Below are 23728 nucleotides of genomic sequence, written 5' to 3' on the forward strand. Positions count from 1 at the left end.
AACTGAAATAATTCAGTACAATTTTGTATATCTGACTTATAATTATTTCGAAATGTTTTCCACAGTGGGCTGGGAAGGTTTGCTCTATGTTAACAAAGTGAAAAACTTAGGCAATTATCCAGTTATTTCAACACTTTTATTTTTTTGCCTGACATCTGCTAGTAAAAAGAATTTTGATTAAAATACTTAAATAGTTGAGGCAAAAATGTGTTTATATGCATGTGTGTGTGTGTGTGTGTGAAGCGTTTACAGTTGCACGAACATACTAGATAAATAGCCCTGCTCTCCGCTTCTTTCTGATAGAACATTCTTTCCATTAAAGTACTCCTGTATTAGTCAGCTTGGGGTGCCATAACCAAATACTACCTACCTACCTACCACTTCCTACCTGTGTTCAATTTTCTGTCTCCACTAGGAAAACAACAGCAGCAACAACTTTATCATTATCATAGACTAAGGCCATTTCTAAAGAAAAAGTTGAAAGTGGGGAGAATTATCATAAAACATGACTGGTAATGAAAAGAGTATTATGTGTCAGGAGGATGGATTAGTGAGAATAGCTTCTAGTCAAGTGTCTTTCTTGAGAATCAACTCTCATGGAACCTCCAAAATGTATATAAGATGAATTACCCTGGATGGAAAATTAAACTAATAAATAACCAAATTAATGTTTTCAACAAAATTCCACTCTTTAAGACTTCAAAAACAATTTTAAAAAGTGAAAAAGAGATTGGGCGCAGTGGCCTGTAATCCCAGCACTTTGGAAGGCTGGGGCAGGTGGAATACTTGAGGCCAGGAGTTTGAGACCTGCATGGCCAACATGGCAAAACCCTGTCTCTGCTAAAAATGCAAAAATTAGTCGGGTGTAGTGATGCATGCCTGTAATCCCAGCTACTCAGGAAGCTAAGGAATGAGAATCACTTGAACCCAGGAGGCGGAGGTTGCAGTGAGCTGAGATGGTGCCACTGCACTCCAGCCTGGCTGGCTGACTGAGATCCTGTCTCAAACAAACAAACAAACAAACAACAACAACAAAAAGTGAAAAAGAGTTTTCCATAGGAAAACAAATTTTAGTTTTATTATGTCTCATCTTTTCTTAACTCAAAGCTCTACTGTGGAATTATTTAACAATCTTGGAAGTAAAATTCTATGCTGTATAGTTAGGAACATTCTAAACTACAGACATGTTGTTACTCAATTCCTTGATTCAGAGCTCAATTGCATTGACAGCCAAATATGAAAGGAGAGCATATCTTTTCACATTTATCAAAAAAAGGGACATTTACCAAAAGTTCAACATGGAAAATCATCTGGAAATCCAGCTTGTATTTCTCGGTGAAAACTATATATGTTTGTCTTTACTATGTTTCAATAAAAATAATGCCTTTTATTTGCTTTTAAAACTTATGAAATACTTTTACATAAATTACCTCATTTGAACTTGACAACAACACTTTGAGATGGATAGGAAAGCTATAAAGGACAATTCACAGCAGGGGAAGCTGAGTTTGAGAGGTTAAATTCATTTCTCAAGGTGGAAAAGAAAAGATTACCATGGGGTCATATCCAGAGAACACTAGAGGAAAAAAGGAAGAAAGATTGAAAGAAAAGAAAATATTTCCTGGAAATATTACATAAAAACGTGAAGACTAATCTCACATATAATTATTCAGAACTGTTATATGTGAAAATAAGAATTGCAACGAGTGGTATGTGGGAAGGCTCATCCTACTGAGAATGTAAACTGGCACTACAGAAGTTTTGATAAGGAGGAGGGTGTGTGACCCAGGCAAAAAAAGGCTTAATAAACCTCATTCTCCGATTTGAAGGTGACATGTCTAATTCTATTGTAAAAGCAATGTCACCCCAGAGTCTGTAGAAGTCAGGGAGTCAGTGAGCAGATATATTTAAATATGTATAGCCAAGCCAGGTGCAGTGGCTCATGCCTGTAATCCCAACACTTTGGGAGGCTGAGGCAGGAGCATTGCTTGAACCCAGGAGTTCGAGACCAGCCTGGGCAACATGGCAAGACCCCATCCCTACAACTAATTTAAGAATTAGCTGGGTGTGGTGGTGCATGCCTGTGGTCCTAGCTATTCAGATGGCTGCAGCAGGAGAATCACTTGAACCCACAGGTCAAGGCTATAGTGAGTGGTGTTTGTGCCTGTGCCACTGCACTCCAGCCTAGGAACAGAGCAAGTCCCTGACTCAAAAAATAATTTATATATATATATAAAATGCATGCACACACATCCCTATTTTATATATGTAAATATATAAAATATCAAATATATTATATATAAGTATATGAAACATATATTTTTATCAATTGTATGTATTACCTTTACTTGTTTATAAAAAAGATCTAGAATCGATTTCTTTTTAGAACGTTGATACTATGCATAGGAAAATAAAATGTTATGGTTATAAAATAAATTTTTTAATGTTACGGCATTTCTTAAATCAGTGGAAGAATATCCACTGAGGAAAAAAGTCTTAATTTCCTTTTATAAATAGCTGTGGATTAGAGTACTACAACAATAGTTCTAACTCTGCTATTGCTGTGCATTTAAAGCCAAGATGATGACTGTATTGAAAGAGAGGGAAGAGAAAATCAATAGATTACGGCTTCAATGGAGCACACAACAGTGCTGATTAGAGAACACAAATGGATTGCATAATAGTAAAATAACTATAAACTGGGTATGGATTTAAGCCTATGTTAAGAACATTCTTAACTGCATTGTGTCTTTAGAAAACATGCATTGAAATTATAACAGCAAATTAAATCTATTCGACCGCAAAATTTAATACATAAGACATAGCATTTATTAATGATCTGGAAGAAGGAGTAAATAGCATGTTAATGAAATTTGCAGATGCTGCTAAATTGGAAGGTGTTACAAACAACAATGCAGACAGGGGCTTAATACAAATGGACCTTGAAAAGTTAAGGAAGAACCAACAGTGACAAAAAAAAGAAAAGAAAAAAGAAAGCAGGTTGAACTTATAAAAATATCAGTTAGAGAAATTTCAACATGAGAAAGAATAATACAAAAGAAGCGTGGCCAGGAAAGTGACTTTGAAATTTGACCAGGATTTTGTGATTATAACCAGTTGTTAAATCCACATCTGGGAGGTCTTAGCCCAGATCCTGGGAAGCAGTAGTCATTCCCTTACTTCCCACTCGTCCTCCAGGCAGTCCAGAGGAAGTATGTTGCTTAGTTGTAGACTCTTGGTAGCAAGAGAAATGAAGAAAACACAGATCAGGCATATCAGTTAAAAATGCATATAGAAAAGAAAGGGATTACTATGGGAGGCAGATGATTATGTATTAGTATCATCTAATCAGGTATACAATGAAAAAGACCATGAGAAATCTACAGATATCTGAAAATTTTATGTAAAAGATGGTTATGTCACTTGATTATGAGTGATGATTAAATGGATCTAATAATTACCTTATGAAATATAATTATTGCTTTTCCAGAAATCAATGGATAGAAGAGTTCGCCTGCCCTATTGCACATGCCTAAATTAAAGAAATTGGTGGTATAGCTGAATGACATATGGGGTTATAGTTGGGTTTCTCAGAATTTCTGGAAGTTTGGGTCTGATAATTTGGTTTATCCAGGAAAACAGCAAGATGTGTCTAGGGGAAGATCTGAGGACTGTAAGAAAGTAGCAACGTATCTGTAATGTTTACCAGCTCACCTGAGATATAGCCACCTGGGGATGAAAGTTCATCCCTGCTTATTGGATCTTTTAAAGTAGAAGCCTCAATTTCAGAAACTTGACTAGGTTTATAACACGTTATTTTTATGTAGTTATATTATGTATGCTTTTCTTTAGATTTCAGTAATGTTTTTTTGAATACAGGCTGCCACCCCAGCACTTGGGATGGAAGCAGTGTATTCTTAGTTGCCAGGTGTGACAATGAGCATGAGAACTGATGTAGGCAGGTTCCAAGGTGTAGGGGAAGATGTTGGGAGGGGACAATGGTGGAAGAATTGAAGCTGGGCCCATGCATGGACTTTTTCCACCTGGGTATTCTCCTTCTTGAACACTTGTGTAGTGTTTGAGGATTTGTATATAGGAAGATATTCTTTATAGAGGATTTGTATATAGGAAGATATTCTTTATAGAGATCTGAGACAATTCTTGAACCATTAATTACGATAAAGTAGTGAGAAATCATGCACTTAAAACCTTAAAACTCTTGTATCATCTTGTCTAAACGGGTATCAGCTCTTTGCTGCTACACTATTTAGTTAGTAAATTTTGTTTTAATAAATTAGACCAAAAACTTTAAAATCTTTCAGAAAAATATTACTTGTTGGCATGTGCTAAGACATGGAATACATGCAATTGCCTCTGATGTGTACAAAGGTCTTATGATACATATTATAAAATATGCCACTTTTTTTCCAATTTTTAGCAATGGCTGGGCCCTTTGAGAAATAATTGTAGAGACTGACCAGGTGCTTCTTATAGCTCATTTCTTTGTCAAAAACATCTAAACGTATATTTCCCTTGAAACACAGTACAATAAAAACAATATGGGCTATAGACTCAGATAGATCAAGGCTTATCTATATCCTGACTTTACCACATATTAGCTATGTGATATTCAGCAAATTACTTAGCATCTCTGAGTCTGCAGTTCTTCTTTTATAGGTTAAATACATTAAATAATTAAGTGTATTTGTATAACTTCTGATAAAATGCTTAACACAGAATCAGTGTTCATGTAGTGTTAGTTTCCATACTTCTCTACAAATAAACTCCCTGAGACAGTTAAAAGTAGTTTCTTGAATCATAATTCAATTAGGAATTCACTTTCTTTTATTCGGTTTTTCATTAAATAAATATTTACTGAGTGATTGCAAGCAATGTTTATGTCAGTTGTGGTGGGTTTGCACAGACATAATAATATATGTGGATCTTCCCTTTAAAGATCATGAAGAAAAGGAACAACAGCATGTAAATAATCATAATATGGGGCAAAACCCAAAAGATAAACAAACGTATTCTAAGATTCCAAGGGGGAAACGATTACTTCTTTTTTTTGAGACAGGGTCTTGCTCTGTCACTCAGGCTGGAGTGCAGTGGCTTGATCATGGCTCATTGTAGCCTCAACCACATGGGTTCAAGCGATCCTCCCACCTCAGCCACCCAAGTAGTTGGTACTACAGGTACATGCCACCATGCCTGGCTAATTTTTAAATTTTTTTTGTGGAGGCAAGATCTCAGTATGCCATCCAGGCTCCTGAGCTCAAGTGCTCCTCCTGCCTTGGCCTCCCAAGATTACTTCTTAACAGAGGATTGGAAAAGGCTTTCGAGAAAGGGAGCATTTTACCTGGGCCTTGAAGATAGCAGAGGTGCTAGAAGAAAGTAATTAGAAGGAAAGCATGGAAATTGGAAAATGAATGGTTCTATTTGTCATGAGGCCCATGATGATGGCAGATGTTTGGGTTAGATAATGGAGGATTTGGGGTTTTGGGTTTGGGTTAGTAATGGAGGATTCTGAATGCACCCTAAAGAGCTTGGACTAACATATTAGGCAGTAAGGCATCAATAAAGGTTTTAAGCAAAGGTTTTTGAGTTTTGATAGGATTCTTCTACCTAATTTATTAGCTATTCCTTCTAAATTCATGTTAGTCCTTAATTAGATACGCATGTTTCCTAGGTCTTCATCCAAGTTGTTGAAATGTTCAACAGGGCAGAATAAAGAAGAGAGCCCAGCAACATACCGTTAGAAACCCTTCTCCACCAGAGCACTGATCCATTCATCAGCACTTGTGGCTCAGTTTTCAATCTAATAGAAATTCACTGTATTGTGTTGTTATCAGTTAAAATTTCCTTCTGATTTCTAAAGCCATCCTGAGAAACTTTGTCAAATGTTTCACTGAAATCAGATCCACACTGACCTCCTGTGACACCAGTAGCAAAAACTAGACACATCTTGATTTCAGTGAACCCATGCTGGGATTCAGTGAATCCCAGTGTTCATATTCAAAGTCATTACCAGCCCTTCACTTAATAATACCACTTCATAATAAGTAACTCCAGGATTCTGTCAGAAAATTATATCAATTGTTACATCTTTGGGAAGAGGTATATGAGTTTCTTGCAATAAAGTAGAGTTAAGAGTGAGTAGAAAGAACAGCAAGACTCGGCCAGGTGCAGTGGCTCACGCCTGTAATCCCAGCACTTTGGGAGGCCGAGGCGGGTGGATCATGAGGTAAGGAGTTTGAGACCAGCCTGACTAACATGGTGAAACCTCATCTCTACTAAAAATACAAAAATTAGCCAGGCGTGGTGGCTTGCACCTGTGATCCCCACTACTTAGGAGGCTGAGGCAAGAGAATTGCTTGAACCCAGGAGGTGGAGTGAGCCAAGATAGTGCCACTGCACTTCAGCCTGGGTGACAGAGTGAGACTCTGTCTCAAAAAAAAAAAAGAATAGCAAGGCTCAATGCTGAATGGATGTGACAAACTCAGTTATGATTCAGTCAAAGTTTAGTATAGCATTTTAAAGAAAAGTAGCATGGCAAACAATAGTAAAGAATGAGCAGTGACTAGGACTCAAGACTCAGATATGTAGGACTTTATCATCCCACATCACCATTAGGCAGTATGGTCCCAAGGAGGGGACAGTTGTTTAGGGACAGGGCTGGCACCACATCCCAGATATTCTGCCATTTAGCAAAGTGCTCTCTTCTCTGCTTGATGCAGCTGCCCTGTTATGCTGCATCTTAAAGCAGAGAACAAGGCAACCAACTCCCTTCAGACTCTAAAATATCAGTTCTCAAAATGCAGCCTGGGGACCCTTTGGGGGGGTTGCAAGGTCAGAACTCTTCATAAAAATATTGACACTCTCTCATGAGTGTACAGTGGAATTTCCCAGAGGATATATGTAGTATGATATTGGAATAGATTAAATTCAGAAGCAGATATTAGAATCCAACTTTTGTCTACTAAGCTAAACATTAAAGAGATTTGCAAAAATGTAAAACAATGGTATTCTTTTAGTTTTTAAAAATCTGGGGCAATGGTTATTTTTCACTAAAATGTTATTTATGTTAACATAGGTAGGCTTATTGGCTTATTATTTTTAAATGGATTAATTTCTAATTTTTTTTTTGAGATGGAGTCCCGCCCTGTAGCCCAGGCTGGAGTGCAGTGGCACCATCTCAGCTCATTGCAACCTCTGCCTCCCAAGTCCTGCTTCAAGCAATTCTCCTGCCTCAGCCTCCCGAGTAGCTGGGATTACAGGCATCCGCCACCAGGCCCAGCTAATTTTTGTATTTTTAGTAGAAACGGGGTTTCACCATGTTGGCCAGGCTGGTCTCGAATTCCTGACCTTGTGATCAACCTGCCTCAGCCTCCCAAAGTGCTGAGATTACAGCTGTGAGCCACCGTGCCCGGCTTTAATTTCTAATATAATAAATTTGATAGATATGACTCACTTAAAAGCTATTTGGCATCCTCAATGACTTTTTTAGAGTGTAACGGAGTCCTGAGACCAAAAAGTTTGAGAACTGCTTGATTTGAAAAAAACAAGCCTAAAGTCTACCTTTTGCTCCCTGAGGGAAGGCAAGTTGCCCAACTTTTCCAAGACTTTTTCTGGCCCCATAGCATGGGATGATGACTTAAAACTACCTGCTAGGGTTATTGTGAAGACTAAATGGGAAGATGTCTGTGTAAAACTCTTAATTCAGTGCACGGCGTATGACTATTCAGTAAATATTAACCATCTATTATTATTATTGCTTCTGCTATTACTGTTACTACTACTATGAGGGCTATTACTCCCTGCTGGTGATGTCTTTACTCAGATACATAAAGAACTTTTTCTTTGAACTTGCTAAATGCTCTCAGGCCATTGCACTTGTTCCCTTTGCCTGGAATATCTTTCCCTCCTTTTTGTCCAGCAAATCCTCTTCATTTCTTCTTGTATTAACTTCGAGCTTCTTTGATTTGGAAGCCTTCATTGACCTCTCAAAACTATGCTAGGTACCCTGCTGTAAGCCCCAATCTTTGCCCCTTTAAGAGCATACCACAATGTAATTGCTTGTGTCTTTGCTGGCTCTTCCATTGCACTCTGAAAACTGTGAGAGAGGGGACCATGCTTGTTCACTGCTATAATTATAAAGCTCTGCACAGTGCCTGGCAGTCAGTAAATGCCTGTTGAATACATGTTGTAAAAGTCTTCAATATGTCTTCTTGCCACACTGCTCCTTTCATGTCCCAGGGTGCCTAAATAAACTCGATATCCTGAATATTCTTGTAAATCTCTTTGATCCTCAAGTTAGATGTAAAAACTAAACTCAAACAATGATCTGGGCTTCATTTATGATTTTAAGGCAATGGTTAAATGACTTAAAGGATGTTTGATTATATACCTTAATTTCCCAGGGATTCAGAGTTGTACAGGAGGTAAAGCCTTGGTCTTTGCATAAAAGTTGGGTAATTCTTAGCTATGATCCAGGCATAGACTATTCACAATTTAAGATGGAGAACTAAGACGGCTAGAGAAAATGCCCCTGGGTGCCAGCTTGCGCCATAACTCTTACCACTATAAGAGGAGGGGAGGATAAAGACTGCTTTCTTCCTTTCAAGTTGCCATTCCTTCTGCCATTCGTAGAATTTATGTCTGCACTTTTCTCATCCACTGATAGCTAGTGGCAGTTTCAGAATATCTATTTGAAGAGGGGCTTAGAGGAAACAGCCCCATTGAATAGGGGGATAGGAAAGTTTTTCCTTAAGCTATATTTATATTTTTCAACTTAGATAGCATGTTTATTTTGGAGAATGTTCTTGGATATAAGAGGGTGCTAAGGACTTCCAAGCCACCCCACTGCTAAGAGTACATCTATTTTTAGTGTGGAAACATTTGAAGTAAAGGAATAGGCAGGTCTGATAAGAGAGGTTTGACTAGGTCTCTTTTGTTATTGCTTTTCACACAGGTAAACCTAAACTCTGCCTGGTGAGTATTAACCAATTGAAAAAAGATTTGAAAGTTCAAAAAAGCAGTCAGTGTTGAGAATACATACTAGACCATATTTATTAGGTCTGGGGCCTAAAAAGATCAGTATAATCAATAGGAAACAGGCAGCTTGATAAAAGAAAAACCAAATTTGAGGCAATCAGTTTATCATACAATCATTATATATTTATTTCAGCTATGGACAATACATATGCAGATACCACACAATATAAGATGTGACCTCAAAGGGCTTGCAACTTATTTGGGAAGACAAGAAAATGTCTACTAGATTATCATTTAAGCATGTTTCTGAAACTAATCTTTAGTGTTCATTGTTCCTGCTGGTTATTCTCTTGGCCTAATTATGTGAGGAAAACAGAATGAAGGAAAAGGGATGGGAAGCAAGGGCAATGTGGCTAAAAATATTGATGCTCTTAAGCCATGTGTTCCAAATTTAAAGCAATACATTCATGGTTTTAAAGCTGGAACCTGTAAGTAACTTCTAATTAGTCCCTCTTATTTTGCAGAGGAGGAAACTGTAGCCGATCCTGCAAAGCACTCTAGCTGATAACCGGTAGCTCTAAGACCAGAAGTTAGGTTCTCTGACTCTCAGTCTAGTGTCCTTTCCATCACAAACAAGTGCCTCTGAAGGTAAGGTAAAATGACTGGAGTCTTCCTATGCCTGGGGTCTATGCTAAAGAGCCTTAGTTTTTCCTTGAATGGATAGGATGGAATTATTTGAATTATTTTATTAGACCTGCATTACAAATTTTTTTTAGCATGGCAATTTTCATCAATTCTAATTTCTCAGTTACCAAAATAAAATTTATTAATGCTAAAGTCTCCAGTCCTTATCAAAGGGCAAATTAATCAGACTAATAAATTGTTTTTTAACCTCTACTCATCCATCCCTCAACTTTCATATCTTTAACCTATTGAATGACTTACAAATTTTCTATTTCACTCTTGACCTCTTTTCTGAATTTCAGTTTCATATTTCAGTTGCTGCATCTCTACCTGTTTTTACTCCTATGACCTCAAACTCAACATGAAGCCAGCTTCCCTTTCACGTATTCCTATTTCTGTCAATGACACCATCATTCTTCCAGTCATCCAGGTCTGAGATCTTGGCATCATCTCTCTTCTTCTTCTCTTCTAAATCTTGTGGGTTACCAATTTCTGTGGCCTCTTGCTGAAACGTTTAATATTTCTCTCAATTCCATTTCTTCTTCTTTTTTTTTTTTTTTTTGAGACAGAGTCTCACTCTTATCCAGGCTGGAGTGCAGTGGCACGATTGTGGTTCACTATAGCCGCGACTTCCCCAGCTCAAGTGATTCTCCCACCTCAGCCTCCAGAGTAGCTGGGACTATAGATGCATGCCACCACACCAGGCTAATTTTCTGATTTTTTTAGAGATGAGGTCTCACTGTGTTACCCAGCCAGGTCTCAAGCAATCCTCTCAGCTTGGTCTCCCATAGTGCTGGGATTACAGGCACCATGCTCAGCCCATTTCTTCTTTTTAATTCCATTTCCTACATCCTAACTCAGATCCTCATGATCCCACAACCGGGTGGTGACAATATCTACCACTCATCCTGGTTCCATCCTAGCAACCCAACCTACAACTACTGTGGACTACTCTCTCAAAATTACCATTTAAACAGAAACACAAATACCCATTTCACCCCTTTGATTCTAATTGTTCACAGCTCCCAGTGTCCATGGATAATAAAATTCAAATTCAAAATCCTGAATAATGTTGCCCATGCCCTTGCAACCTCCTCTCACTTTTCCTTCACAGAACCATCCTCCCCAATCAGAAATTTCTTTTCTTCCCAACGCCCACCTCCACCTTTGGCTTAGGCCTGTAACGGACTCTGGCTCCTCTTCTGAATTCTGCTGTTAAAGTTAGCAACTAGAGCAGCAGACCATGGCCCCTCCTCAAAATTCCAGAGGTACCTACTGATCTTTCTAGAGAGGCAGCCTTCAGACCTATGTTCCCAGAAATCTCTACGTTTGTGCCTTTCCCAACTAGAGAATTAATTCTTGCAGGGCACAAAACAGCCTCTATTTCTTCGCGTCCCCAGCGCCTGTTTGTTGAAGACTGAGTTGAAGGAGTAGCAGGTGGTGCTAACTTGTCAAAAAGATGAGTTAAGGTGCTGGGGGCCGGCGGGAACACCCCCACGGCCCTCCCCCCACAGCAGGGCAGGTGTGTCTGGGGGCCTCGGCGGGTGCCGGGGCGCGGGGCGGATGGTGCCCCCCGGGCGCAGGCCAGGGAAGCCCGAGCGCCTTCCCCACGCCCCGCTCGCCCGCGCGTGTGAGGGGAGGGCGGCCCAGCCGTTCCGCGCCGGGAGGTAGGTGGTGCTGTTGCCGTGACTGTCTTCCTCATTGGCGCCGTGCAGAGAGGCGGAATGTTCAACTCCTAACAGCGGCGGAAGCGTGGGAGCCGCGCGGGCCGCTGTCGTCCCAACCCCCGCCGCCCTCGTCGCGCGCGGGGCCTCCGCGCCCCCCGGCTGCTGCTCGCGCCCCGCCCGGGAGCCAGGTAGGGGCCAGGCTGAAGCCCGCGGAGGGCGGGGAGGGAGGGGGCGAGGCCCGCCCCGCTCGCGAGTCGTCCCCGCTTCTCGGGGCCGAGGCTCCGCCGGAGCCCGGGAGTCTAGGCGGCCTGGGGAGGCTCCTCGGGGCTTCCCTCCCCGACCCAGGGCCCGCCCGGCGGCGGCGGCGGCGGCGGCAGCCCGAGCGAGCGAGCGTTCGCGGCGCCGGGGAAGTCCTCGCGGGACCTCGGCCGCGGCGCCGCCAAGTGCGGTTCGGGAGAGTTCGGGCCAGTCCCATGGAGAAGTTGGCGCCTGGAGGCCCGGGGGCAGGCCGGAGCGGCTCTGGCTTTCGCGGCCCCGGGCGTGCGGCACGGGCAGGGGCTCCTCGAGCAGCAGAGCCGGCCAAGCAGCGGGTGACTGGGGCACTGTCGGGAGGCGAACCGCGAGGCCCCCAAATCAGGGTACGGTGCAGGCCACTTCCCAGCACTCGCTGTGCGTGCGAGGAGAGACGACGAACTTCTGCTTTTCTAAGAACTCGGCCGCGAGCAGTGTTGCTTCCCATCCATTTTCCTTCATTCTGTTTTCCTCACATAATTAGGCCATGCGAATAACCAGCAGGAACAATGAGCACTAAAGATTAGTTTTAAAAACATGCGTAAATGTATCCAGAGCCACCCAGAGCCGCCGCTCCCCGCCCTTCCTGCCCCGGGCTTGGGCAGCATGAAGCGCCCGCCCTCTCGGGCTTCCCCCTTGCCTCCCACCGGAGCCGGGGATGTCCCCTTTGGCGACCCTCAGGCAGCGGCTTTTTGTGGGCTCCCAGACCTGCACCAGGCCCAGAAGTGCTTACCCAGGCCGTCGCCTCGTATGGCCTCGCTTGCCCATGACAGCTTTCAGAAAACTTTAATTCAGGACTGGCTAGATGACATCCGATTGCCTAAAAAAATAAAAAAAAAAGTTATCTCTGTTAGATCGCTGAAAATGTTATGTTTCTGATGCGCTTTGAGATCGCGCATAAGTACTGTTTATGGGGAACTTAATTACTATTTTTGTTAGTTTCTGTAATAATGAAAGCAACACAATTTAGGGGCCCATTCCAAGTATGGTACAGTAAGCAGCTCTCATTAATACTGGTGTGTGAGAATCGTCTTACAGAGTGAATTTGAGGATATTTGACTTAAGATTGTTGAAAACTGTATTCCTTCTTTAACCCCGAAGCTGTTTTAGAAGAGCCTTCTTGCTTCCTCGACCTTGTTGAAATGAACAGCTAGGATTTAGTGGATCCAAACCTCCAAACACGTTTAAAGACAAAAATAAACAAGTGATTCAAGGCTAGTTAATGTCCTCTTTGTAGTAGGCCTATCTCCACAGTGAAATTTCACTTGTTTTTCAATTTTCCAAAAAAAAAAAAAAAAAAGTGATGGCTGCATTTTAATTATGGTTATGGTCATTTGTAGAGTCTTTGTTTTAAATTCCTGCTACTATAGTGAGAGATTTAGGAGACTAAATGAATACGAATTTAGTTTGGGAAGAGAGAATTAAGATAAAGAAAAATGGTCTTTTGGACCACTGCACCGTTTATTTTATCTTTCACAATTTAATTCCTACTATAATGTTTTGAGATTATTTGGGGAGTTTTTTAACTTCAAAATATTGTTTAAGTAAAAAAATTTAGTGATAATAATTCCAGAGTAAATGACCATGATGCAATTGCAAGGACTTTCTCTGTTGTCTAAAAAAGCAAATAGATGATTGATCTGTTTTTCTTAATCTTTTAGGGAATATATAAGGACACAGTAAAGAGAGAGAGCGAAAAAAAATATCCAAATATTAAACACGCGGACTTGGGTCTAAAAATGGATGGTCAAAGATCTTGGGAACTAAGGGGCCTTCTTGCCAAATAAGGAAACTTGGCAAGTTGCACTGTGTATTTTAACTTAGCACACAAGTGAGTGTTATTGGCAATATATTGGCTCAGAGCCTATCTGGAATGAGCGGTGAAACTGACTTCGATAGGGCTACAAAATTATAAATAGGAGGTATGTGGGGGAGTGGAGTGAATAATCGAATCATCAGAGAAAACACTGAAGAAATTACAATGATGTTTCATGAAAAGAAGTCAGATGTAAGGTGAAGCTATTAGTGTGGAGTGAAAGAGCAAAATGGACAGTTTATTTTAGAAATTGGTAGATTCAGAAGAGAGGAGAGAATCAATGGTTTTTTTGTTTTTGTTTTTGTTTTTTTTTAAACTGGAAAAAGGTGTTTGTGGGGATATAGTACTTCTTGGAATAAGATAGCCCTATGTCTGTATCCTGAGATGCTGGAAATAAAAATGAATTTAGATCACTTGTTTTCCATTTTATTCTACCCAGGACAGATTGACAGGGTGAGTATCTTGTCTATCTAAATGTAGTAGGAACAGTTAAGGCACCTTTTGGTCTTACTGCAAGGAAGATTTAGGCTAGTTTTTTGGTAGCTATTAACTTTGCCCCACTAGACACAAATAAGCAGAGTTCCAGCTGTGACCAGAAAATTGTACCTGGTAAGGGACGAGGACTATGAATGCTAGAGCTTAGATTGATTTGACTGATACATGGGTGCTTTTCTGTCAGACCCTCCTACGGAAAGCTGAAGCATCGATTATGTCCTAATAGCTGTTAAGTAATCCCAGCACAGTGGAAGAATCTGTGAGAACAAAGCAGCCCCACATTTGACACCCTAACCCCAGTGTCTTCAATTGTAATAGGAAATTAAAGCCTCAAATTGAACTTTAGGTGGATGGTAAGCAATCCAGTAATTACTGTAATAAGAAAAGAGTTAGTTTAAATAGGGAAAACAAAAGGCAAATTAGAAGGAGGAGGCAGAATGTTATTAACAAAAAGACACGATATGGTAGAAAACAATGATATGACTTTGGAGTCAGGCCTGAATTTGACACAAGTTGTGTTACCTGTAAGGTAGTTGGCTTGAGCTACTTTCATACCCTTGATCCTCAGTTTTCTCACTCATATAAGTTGGGGACAGTAGTACCTGCTTCCTAAGGATAAGTACAGTCATGTGTCCATTAATGATGGGCATACGTTCTGAGAGAACTGCGTTGTTAGGTGATGTTGTAGTTGTGTGAACACTGCAGCATGCACTTACACAAACCTAGATGCTATAGCCTACTGCACACCTAGGCTGTGTGAGATAGCCTGTTGCTCCTAGGCTACAGCCCTATGTAGCATGCTACTGTACTGAATAGGCAGTTGTAACACAGTAATAAGTATTTCTATAGAAAAATAGAAAAGGCACAGTAAAAATACAGTATAAAATATACGGTATCAAAGATAAAAAATGGTACACCTGTATAGGGCACTTACCATGAATGGAGCTTTCAGGACTGGAAGTTGTTTGGGGCAAGTCAGTGAGTGAGTGGTGAGGGAATGTGAAGGCCCAGGACATCACTGTACACTACTGTAGACTTTATAAACACTGTACACTTAGGCTCTACTAGATTTATTTAAACATTTTTCTTCAATAATAAATTAACCTTAGCTTGCTGTAACTTTTTTGTTTTATAAACTTTAGACTTTTTTTTTTTAACTTTTTGAGTCTTGAACTAACACTTAGCTTAAAACACGAACACATTGTACAGCTATACAAAAATTCTTTATATCCTTATTCTGTAAGATTTTTTTTCTATTTTTAAATTAAAAAAAAAATTTATTTTGCTCCTTAAACTTTGTTAAAAACTAAGACGAAACACACACATCAGCCTAGCCCCACACGGGGTCAGGATCATCAATATCACTGTTTTCTACCTTCACATTTTGTCTCACTGGAAGGTCTTCAGGGGCAGTAATGTGTATGGAGCTGCCATCTCCCCATCTCCTATGATAACAGTGCCTTCTTCTGGACACCTCCTGAAGGACCTGCCTCAGTTAACTTTCTTTTTGTTTTTTTTTTTTTTAAGTAGAAAGCGTACACTCTAAAATGAGGATAAAAAGTATAGTAAATACATAAATGAGTAACATAGTCATTTATTATCCTTATCAAGCATTGTGTGCTGTACATAATTGTATGTGCCATACCTTTATACAGCTGGCAGCGTAATAAGTTTGTTTACACCAGCGTCACCACAAACACGAGTAATGCATTGTGCTATGACGTTAGGAAACTGTGCCATCACTCAGCAATAGGAATTTTTCAGCTTTATTACAATCTTATGGGATCGCTGTTATATACGCAGTCCATTTTTTGACTAAAACATAGTTATGTGATGCATGACTTTGTGAGAAAGCACATAAAATGCTTGTAACAGTGCCTGAAATTTCAGCCACTGTATCAATGTGGTAAAGAAGGATGTTTTACTACATCTCTCAAGTTATACAGAGCTGCTTGCCCACTGTCCTAGTCTGTTTTCTGCTGCTAGAGCAGTCTATCACAGCCTGGGTAATTTACAAGGAACAAGGGTAATTTATTTGGCTCATGGTTCTGGAGCCTGGGAAGTCCAGGTGCATGGCTCTGGCATCTGGTGAGAATTACCCATTGTGGAAGGGTGGAAGGCGAAAGCAAGCCATGAAAGACAGAGAAAAAGTGAACTCCTGAGATAATTAACCTACTCCCAGGATAACAGCGAGAATCCATTTATGACCTAATCACCTCTTAAAGGTTCTGCTTTCCAGTACTGTTACATTAGCAATTAAGTAATTAAGTTTCAACATGAATTTTGGTGGGAGCATTCCTACCATAGCACTCAGCTCTTCCAGCTAAGGCTTGCCTTTGGTACCCTGTCCTGTTCCCAAGTCATACTTACGTAGTGAGTATGTAGGTTTTCGTAACTACTCTCCTGCTTTGAGTATAAGGGTTTCTAAAGTGTGCTTTAGAACCATTTGGAACCATTTTTATAGCTAATTTGGAGCAAGGCCCAATACCCTTCTTTCTGGACTCATCTCCAGGCTTCTGTTTAAGAAAACCAAAAAGAAAAGGAAAGAATTGCTGTCTGCACGTCATGTAGTAAATTTTTACTTATTAAACTTTTCTACCAAAGTACTCTATTGTGGGGAAAAATGAATGTTTTCCTTCAAGAATTTGTCCATATAGCCACAGATACCCCAATGCAAGCAAGTACTTGCTTTAAAATTTTATATTTAATCTGAAAAATTTATGTGGATTTTGCATTCTCTTATGTCCTACACTGTTTTACTTAAATTGAACAAATCGATACAAACAGACACATATTTTTAAAAAGACAAATCTTTTTTTTTTTTTTAGAAACAGAGTCTTGCTGTGTTGTCCAGGCTGGCCTTGAACTCCTGTGCTCTAGCAATCCTCCCATCTGAACTTTCCCTGTAGCTGGGGCTGAGGGTATGTGCCACCTTGCCTGGCTTATTCCCCATAGTGTTAAAATGAAATTGATGCTGTAGGACAGCTGTTTATTCATATCACCTTCTGCACAGTACTGTGTAATATCACATATGGGAATAAGCACACGAGGAACATGGGATTGGTCCTAATAAAACGAGTCCTGCACCATTAAGCTCTGCAGCCCAATACTGCATGGGGTAGTGCAATTCCATTTTGCTGATAAAAGAATAGGGGTAGATCATCATCCAAAGAGTTTTGATGTTAGGTGGTTATACTCTGGCTTTCAAGACAAAGAGATCTCTTTGCTTTGGGAATTGGGGGGAAGGAAGAGGAAAGTTTTAGGATAGAAACCTGGAATGTGGCTCTTAGCTTCCCACCCAGTTTGGGAGGAGAAATTGAAGAAGATGGCCAAATCATTTCCCTTATTTCCATCACTGATGTGGTTCACTGTGCTTCTCCATGGTGTTTTGTGTCGGGTTCATGACTGCTTCCCTCAGAAAAGGAGGGAGACCATCTATACTTTATAGCAGATTAGTCATCAACTCACAGGGTTGGAGTGGGTCTTAAAGTGGTTTCTTTCTGCCCTCCTAGCTGATGCAAGAGTCTCCCACTCCCACTCTACACCCCACGTCCCATTGAACTGTCTTGATGATGGGTCACTCACTACTAAAGAGGGTGGCAGATTTTCTTGTTGGCCAACTCCAAACCAGGAATCCTTTTTTTTTTTTGGAGACGGTCTCACTTTGTGCAATGGCACAATCATAGCTTATGGCAACCTTGAACTCCTGGGCCCAAACTGTCCTCCCGCCTCAGTCTCTTGAGTAGCAGAGACTACAGGCATGAACCACCACACCTGGCTGATTTTTATTTATTTATTTTTTATAGACATGGGATCTCACTATGCTGCCCAAGTTGGTCTTAAATGCCTGACCTCAAGCGATACTTCCACTTTGGCCTCCCAAAGAACCATGAATTCGTTCTGTTACTTTCATCCATAGATAGCCTTGCCTCTTGATCGTCAAAACATAATATAAGGTCTTAGTCTTCCCTAGTTTTACCATCCCCATTCCTTTCACCCTTCATCTTACATTGAGGTTACCATGTTTTAACTCTTGCATTCACCCTTCTCAGGAGTATTCATTCCGGGCACTCAGTCCAAAGTTGTACCTGTCTGTCAGCAGCCAGGATGGTCTGATACTTTCTATTTGACAGAAAACGATTTGGGGTACAAACAAGGGCTGAGTAGCAGCAGGACCTAGGGTGGGGGCAGGATAGGTGGGAAGTGGTGAACTGAAGTGAGCTTTGTGTACTCATAGGCTACGGCTTTCTCCTCATCCCCAGTCCTGACACCTGTGAATTCCTCTTCTGGCCAAGCGCTAGAAATCTCCCCTCTCTGTGCACCCTCACTTTATTCAACTCTGGCCCCATTCTCTTCCTCATGCCGCAAGAAGCTCCCAGTTACTCAACACAACAAGCCCACGCAGTGGCCCATGCCATGGCCGTAGGTTGTATCCACTTCATGTTTCCTAGTTGGGCTTCTGTTTGAGCACAGACATGTTTCCACGCAGCATTTCTGTGGCGTAAGTGCTCCCACCAGCTACATTCCTGTGCCTCCCATCTTTTACTTCTGGTAACAATACTTTTGGTAAGGAAGTGTGTTGTGGAAGTTGATTTTTATTAATTGAAATATTAAATTACTTTAATATTTCAATAAGAATGTTTAGCTTATTTTTATTCTTACCATTGCTCTAACTAGAGAGTTACATTACTTATATGGTAAAGGTAGAGGAGGAGGGAACACATGAAACAATGGCTATTCAGTTTTTTAGATTCTTTTTTAAAGTTGGGAACCCAACCTACTCTGTATAAGATACACTATTTTTCTAGGAGCAGCCTTGGAGGAAGAAGGGAAATACCTGGTAGACACAGTACGAGTTGGTTCTGTTCATATACCTAGTCTTGCAACTTTTATTTTTTTATTTTTATTTTTTTTTTTGAGACAGAGTCTCACTGTCGCCCAGGCTGGAGTGCAGTGGCGTAATCATAGCTCACTGCAGCCTCGACCTCCTGGGCTCAAGCAGTCCTCCTGCCTCAGCCTTGCAGAGTGCTGGGATTACAGGTGTGAGCCACTGTACCCAGCCAGCTTTTATCTTTTTTAGTGATTAAAAAAATGGTAGAACAGCAGTCCTGTTGAGGAATAGAATCTTTGAATCTTTGACCTTGGTGTTACGGACAAATACACTGAACCAGAGCTTTCCTCATTTTTTTGAAGATAAGACTCAGGGGAAAAAAAAAAATTGCAGAACAGTGATTCCAAGTGGTGTTCTTTTTATACACATGATGATAAAGCACATATTATTAATTTATTCACTGATCTATGTTAAAGAGGCTGAAATAATACTAGCATAAATATCAAGGCAGCAAGTTGGCTAAATAATTTGCTGAATATTGAAAGCTCCTTTCAAAGAGTATCTTTTTTTTCACATCCAGGTCATGATAAAACAAGTAAGTTTTTCTTCCTATATTGTATAAAAAGTAAACTGGCAACCTTACTTTTTGAAGAAGGGGGAAAGGAAAGTATGAATTAGGGACAGGAAAAGAGGAAGGATCTAAATTCAGAAATATAGGCCCATAGAAAACCACAAGATAGAAACATCCAGAGAAAGTTCAAAGACCTTTTTTCTAGTAAAGTTAATCCTTTCATAAAGTAGGTTTTTATTTTTACTTTTAGAAATGAGATCTCCCTATGTTGCCCCAGCTGGGCTCAAGTGATCCTCCAACCTCCGCCTCCCAAAATGCTGGGATTGCAGGTGTGAGCCACTGTGCCCGGCCAAAGTAGATTTAATTTTTTTAAAAAAATCATCACTTGCAGGTATTGCATAATCAGGTTATAGTTTTCTTTGGTTAGACGTCCATTGACTGTGCAGCAGGTAATGTCTGAAAGAAGACCGTGGTCACCGGGGAAGGAGGGGATGCTCCAGCACCCTACCAAAGTGAGTGCTGTCATTGAATAAATAGATCTTAGCAATGCTAATATCCAAAAAGTGCAAAAAAAGAAAAGTATTGTGTTTTAGCCATTTAAATACTCACATTATGAAAAAAGTTCAAAAGAAATTATAATTACTTACTAATAAGATCTTTCAGAAATGACCAAAACCAAAAACAGCAGTTAAACAGAGGAATGAGAAAGAATTAGAACATAGGCAAAGAGAGGGAAAGGATTTAGGGATCAATAGCACCTTTATTTGTTAATAATTGCTCTACAAAACTAAGAGATATAATATAAAACCATTCTGAAAATGGGGAGAGGAAAGCTATTGAGGAGAGCATACCTGACCATAAAAACTGAAGGAATAGATTAGATATCGAGGGTTATTAAAATAATGAGAAAACTATAATTTCCATTCATTGCATGTATACCATATACTAGGCACTGTGCTCACGTATGCACTTTCACAGCACTGGTATTATTGCCAGTGAGAACAGTGAGGTCAGAGAGACACAGTGCCTTGCCCGAGTAGCTAATAACAGATCTGCTCGTAGATCTCTCTAGTAGGGGTCTTTCCCCTGAATCATGCTACTTCCCTGTTGAAATATCTCTTACTTGGAAGTGAGATGTATCAATGAAGTCAAATACTGTGCAAACTTGATAACTTTGGGGCTATCAGTTTTGTGACATTGAATGGAAAAGATTTGAATTTTTTTATTTATGCATCTGGAAATGCCACAGTCTGAGAAAAAGTAATTTGTTAAAGTTACCGAGAGGTGGAGGGAGAGTTCAAACTCATATCAATCTAATTCTAAAACCTTGCTTTTTAACGTTAGAACTGTAGTGGGGTCATTTTTGTTTTTAATTTGGGGGCAAAAGTAAAAGTGAAAAGGTAAATGACTTATTTGAGGTCAACATGGATCTGAAAAATCAAGAAGCAAGATAGAAGATCTTTGAATAGAGAAACTTAAGTCTATTTTTTTGGACTAGAAGATTGAAAACTTTAAAAAGTAAAATAATTCTTTAAGATTTCCTACCATTTCTTATGTTTCCACTTTTCATAATTAGCTGATGCTGCTATATATGCTTTCAGCAATTTGGTTAATAGTTAAATGTTTTTGAATTTTAATTTAAGGAAAATTTTAAATTAAAAATTTTTTGACATTCTACTCAAGTAGTGAAATGATTGGATTCAACCACCAAATTATTGATTTTCAACATTTACAGAGTTGTGATGCCTTATTTTACTTTGATTTTTGTGACATTTCTGCTCTAACTTACCCTTCAGTATTGTATGGTAGATACTTAACATTTAAAACAGCTTTGAGAGTTTATAAAAGAACAGTTAGAATGCTACAAAACTAAAACTGAGCATTGTTGCGTGGAGCAAAATTGCCTTTTTTGTGTAAAAGCAATTCTTTTTTTTTTTTTTGAGACAGAGCCTTGTTCTGTTGTCCAGGGTGGAGTGCAGTGATGTGATCTTGGCTCACAGTAACCTCTGTCTCCCCGGTTCTAGCAAGTCTCCTGCCCCAGCCTCCCAAGTAGTTGGGATTACAGGTGCATGCCATCATGCCCTGCTAATTTTTGCATTTTTAGTAGAGATGGGGTTTTGCCACGTTGACCAGGCTGGTCTCGAACTCCTGACCTCAAGTGATCCACCCATCTTGGCCTCCCAAAGTGCTGGGACTACAGGCGTGAGCCACCGCGCCTGGCCAAAACAATTCTTTTAATACAGTGAGATGAAAACGTTGGATTTGATTTGATATACCATGTAAATAAATTTATATAGATGACTTTTTATTAAATTCTGGTATATTCATTCAGTGGAGAATACATTTGAAAAATTAGAACATAATTTTATCAAGTAGCAGTCTTCCCCAACATGCTTTAAATATAAATAACTAGCAACTCAGATTTTTCATTCTTCTCGTCATAAATTGATCCCCTTAGAAAAATGAATCTTAAAGGAGAGAAAACTCAAGGGGAAAAAAAATATATATGGTCTAACTTTGATGTATATGGGAGTGGAAATCTCAACCAAGTTTTTCAGCTACATCCATGATGCTTTGCCAAGCTCACTGGAGTTAAACCTGTACTCATATACCGTAGATTACTAGTTTATTCAGTATTCAGATGGAACTTAATTTTTTATGGTTTCAGTAAAACATTAAAGTAATTGGATAGTTCCATTCACAAATAGCCAGTTCCCAAAATGGCATGGTGTATCACAAAGTAGCAGTGATTCTGTGAAGAACCTGGCTAGTTGCCTCCTGTCAAGTGGTGAAATCCTGGAGAAGTGTGCTTCTCAAAAGTCAGCCTTTTTCTGGCACCCTTAGATCAGTGTCAGTTGTGACTGATCCTACCTCAGTTCATCCACATTCCCTGGGCTTGTTCTACAGCATAAGGCTTAGATGAATTCATACTGATCTCATCCTGCTTCAGACCTCTACCTTTGTTTTGGAAAGGATTTCTCTACTCCTCCTTCTTCCCTGACCCTGGGATTCAGAGGGATCCAGTACTGGAGGTCCCAAATACACTCTCCTCAGTCTCCCAGGAAGCCTAGGCAGCAGTTTCCAAATCAGGAATTGCTTCAGAACCCTTTGGGGCACTTGTAAAAATTACACACCTTACATTTTACATTACTTGGTTGAAACCTTTCCAGCTACAAAAGATATAATGGAAGAATAACCAGAAACTATTTACTCACTTATTCAACAAATGCTTTTTTAATGGAAAAGCTGCATAACTGTGTACTTGGCTGTGTAGTAGGTGCTGAGGATCCAGATGTAAACAGAACTGAGTTTTGACTTTAGGAAATTTATAGTCTGGTGGGAATTAAGTGGGAAAGATAAATGGGTAAAGAAAGGTGCTGTGGCACATAAGAGGGAGAGTTCAACTGTGCTCAGGAGACTCAAAGAGGTGGTCAGGGATAGAAGTTTGCTGTGCAGAGAAAAGTATTTGAAGCAGAGACACTAGCCTGTGTAGAAGTGTGGAGATGTGAGAGGTCAGTGTATATTGGGAAGTGCAGGCAGTTCCTCATGTGTGTATGGGAAATGAGATGACATGAAGTCAAAGTGGCTATAAGTGGTAAATGAATAACACAAGAAACTTTCCTGGAATTAGAATACATGAGTTACAGATAGAAAGAGTTCACTGAGTGTCCTACCAATGAATGAAAAAGACCCATTCCTAAACATATCCTATTAAAATTCAGGAGTCCTGGGATCAATAGAGGATCCTAAAAGCTTTCAGAGAGGAAAAAATAATATAAAAATGGTTAATAATCAGTAACATCAGACTGCTCAGTAGCCACATTAGAAACTAGGAGAAAATGAAGTAATACTTTCAAAATTATACGGAAAATCATTTCCTACCTAGAATTGTATGGCCAACCAGGCTACCAATCAAGACATTTTAAGATATACAGATTCTCAAAAAATTCTATTCTGTGTGTTCTATTCAGGTAGCTAATGGGAGATATGTGTTGTCAAAACAAAGGAATAAACCAAGAAAGGGAAGACAGGAAATCCAAAGACAAGGTTCTTAACAGAGGAAAAAGGTGAAGGCAATTCTTAGGATGGTAGCTAACAGGACTCCCAGTCCAAGTCAGGCCTAGAGAGCAACCGTTCCAGCCAGACTGAATCAGGATGAAGGGCCTAGAAGGAGTGTCTCTAAAAACAATAGAACCAAAGAGTAAAAAAAAAAAAGAGAGAGAAATTACTTGTTTTAATTTCATTGAGAGGAGTTTTGCAGCTCGTGGTAGAGATTAATGAGGGGAATGTGTTAGGAGTGTAAAAAGCTAAGCAAACAACAACAAAAAAGCAAAAACAGGGCAACTAATAACTCTAAGAGAATCAAAAAGTTATCCAAG

At 39.9% G+C, this 23728-nt stretch overlaps 1 protein-coding gene across 4 annotated transcripts in view; it reads left to right on the forward strand.

Moving 5' to 3' along the window:
* Positions 1 to 11279: 11279 nt before the first annotated feature.
* Positions 11280 to 23728, forward strand: part of MAP3K20 (mitogen-activated protein kinase kinase kinase 20) — a 193648-nt gene continuing 181199 nt past the window's right edge. Inside the window, exon 1 of one of the 4 annotated variants that reach the window (XM_024243283.3) lies at positions 11280 to 11345. The gene's annotated coding sequence lies outside the window, so the exon portion shown is untranslated. The other 3 variants (XM_024243279.3, XM_024243281.3, XM_063712868.1) reach the window with 3 other exon arrangements.

This window comes from Pongo abelii, chromosome 11 (assembly GCF_028885655.2).
Source record: "Pongo abelii isolate AG06213 chromosome 11, NHGRI_mPonAbe1-v2.0_pri, whole genome shotgun sequence".
NCBI lineage: Eukaryota > Metazoa > Chordata > Mammalia > Primates > Hominidae > Pongo > Pongo abelii.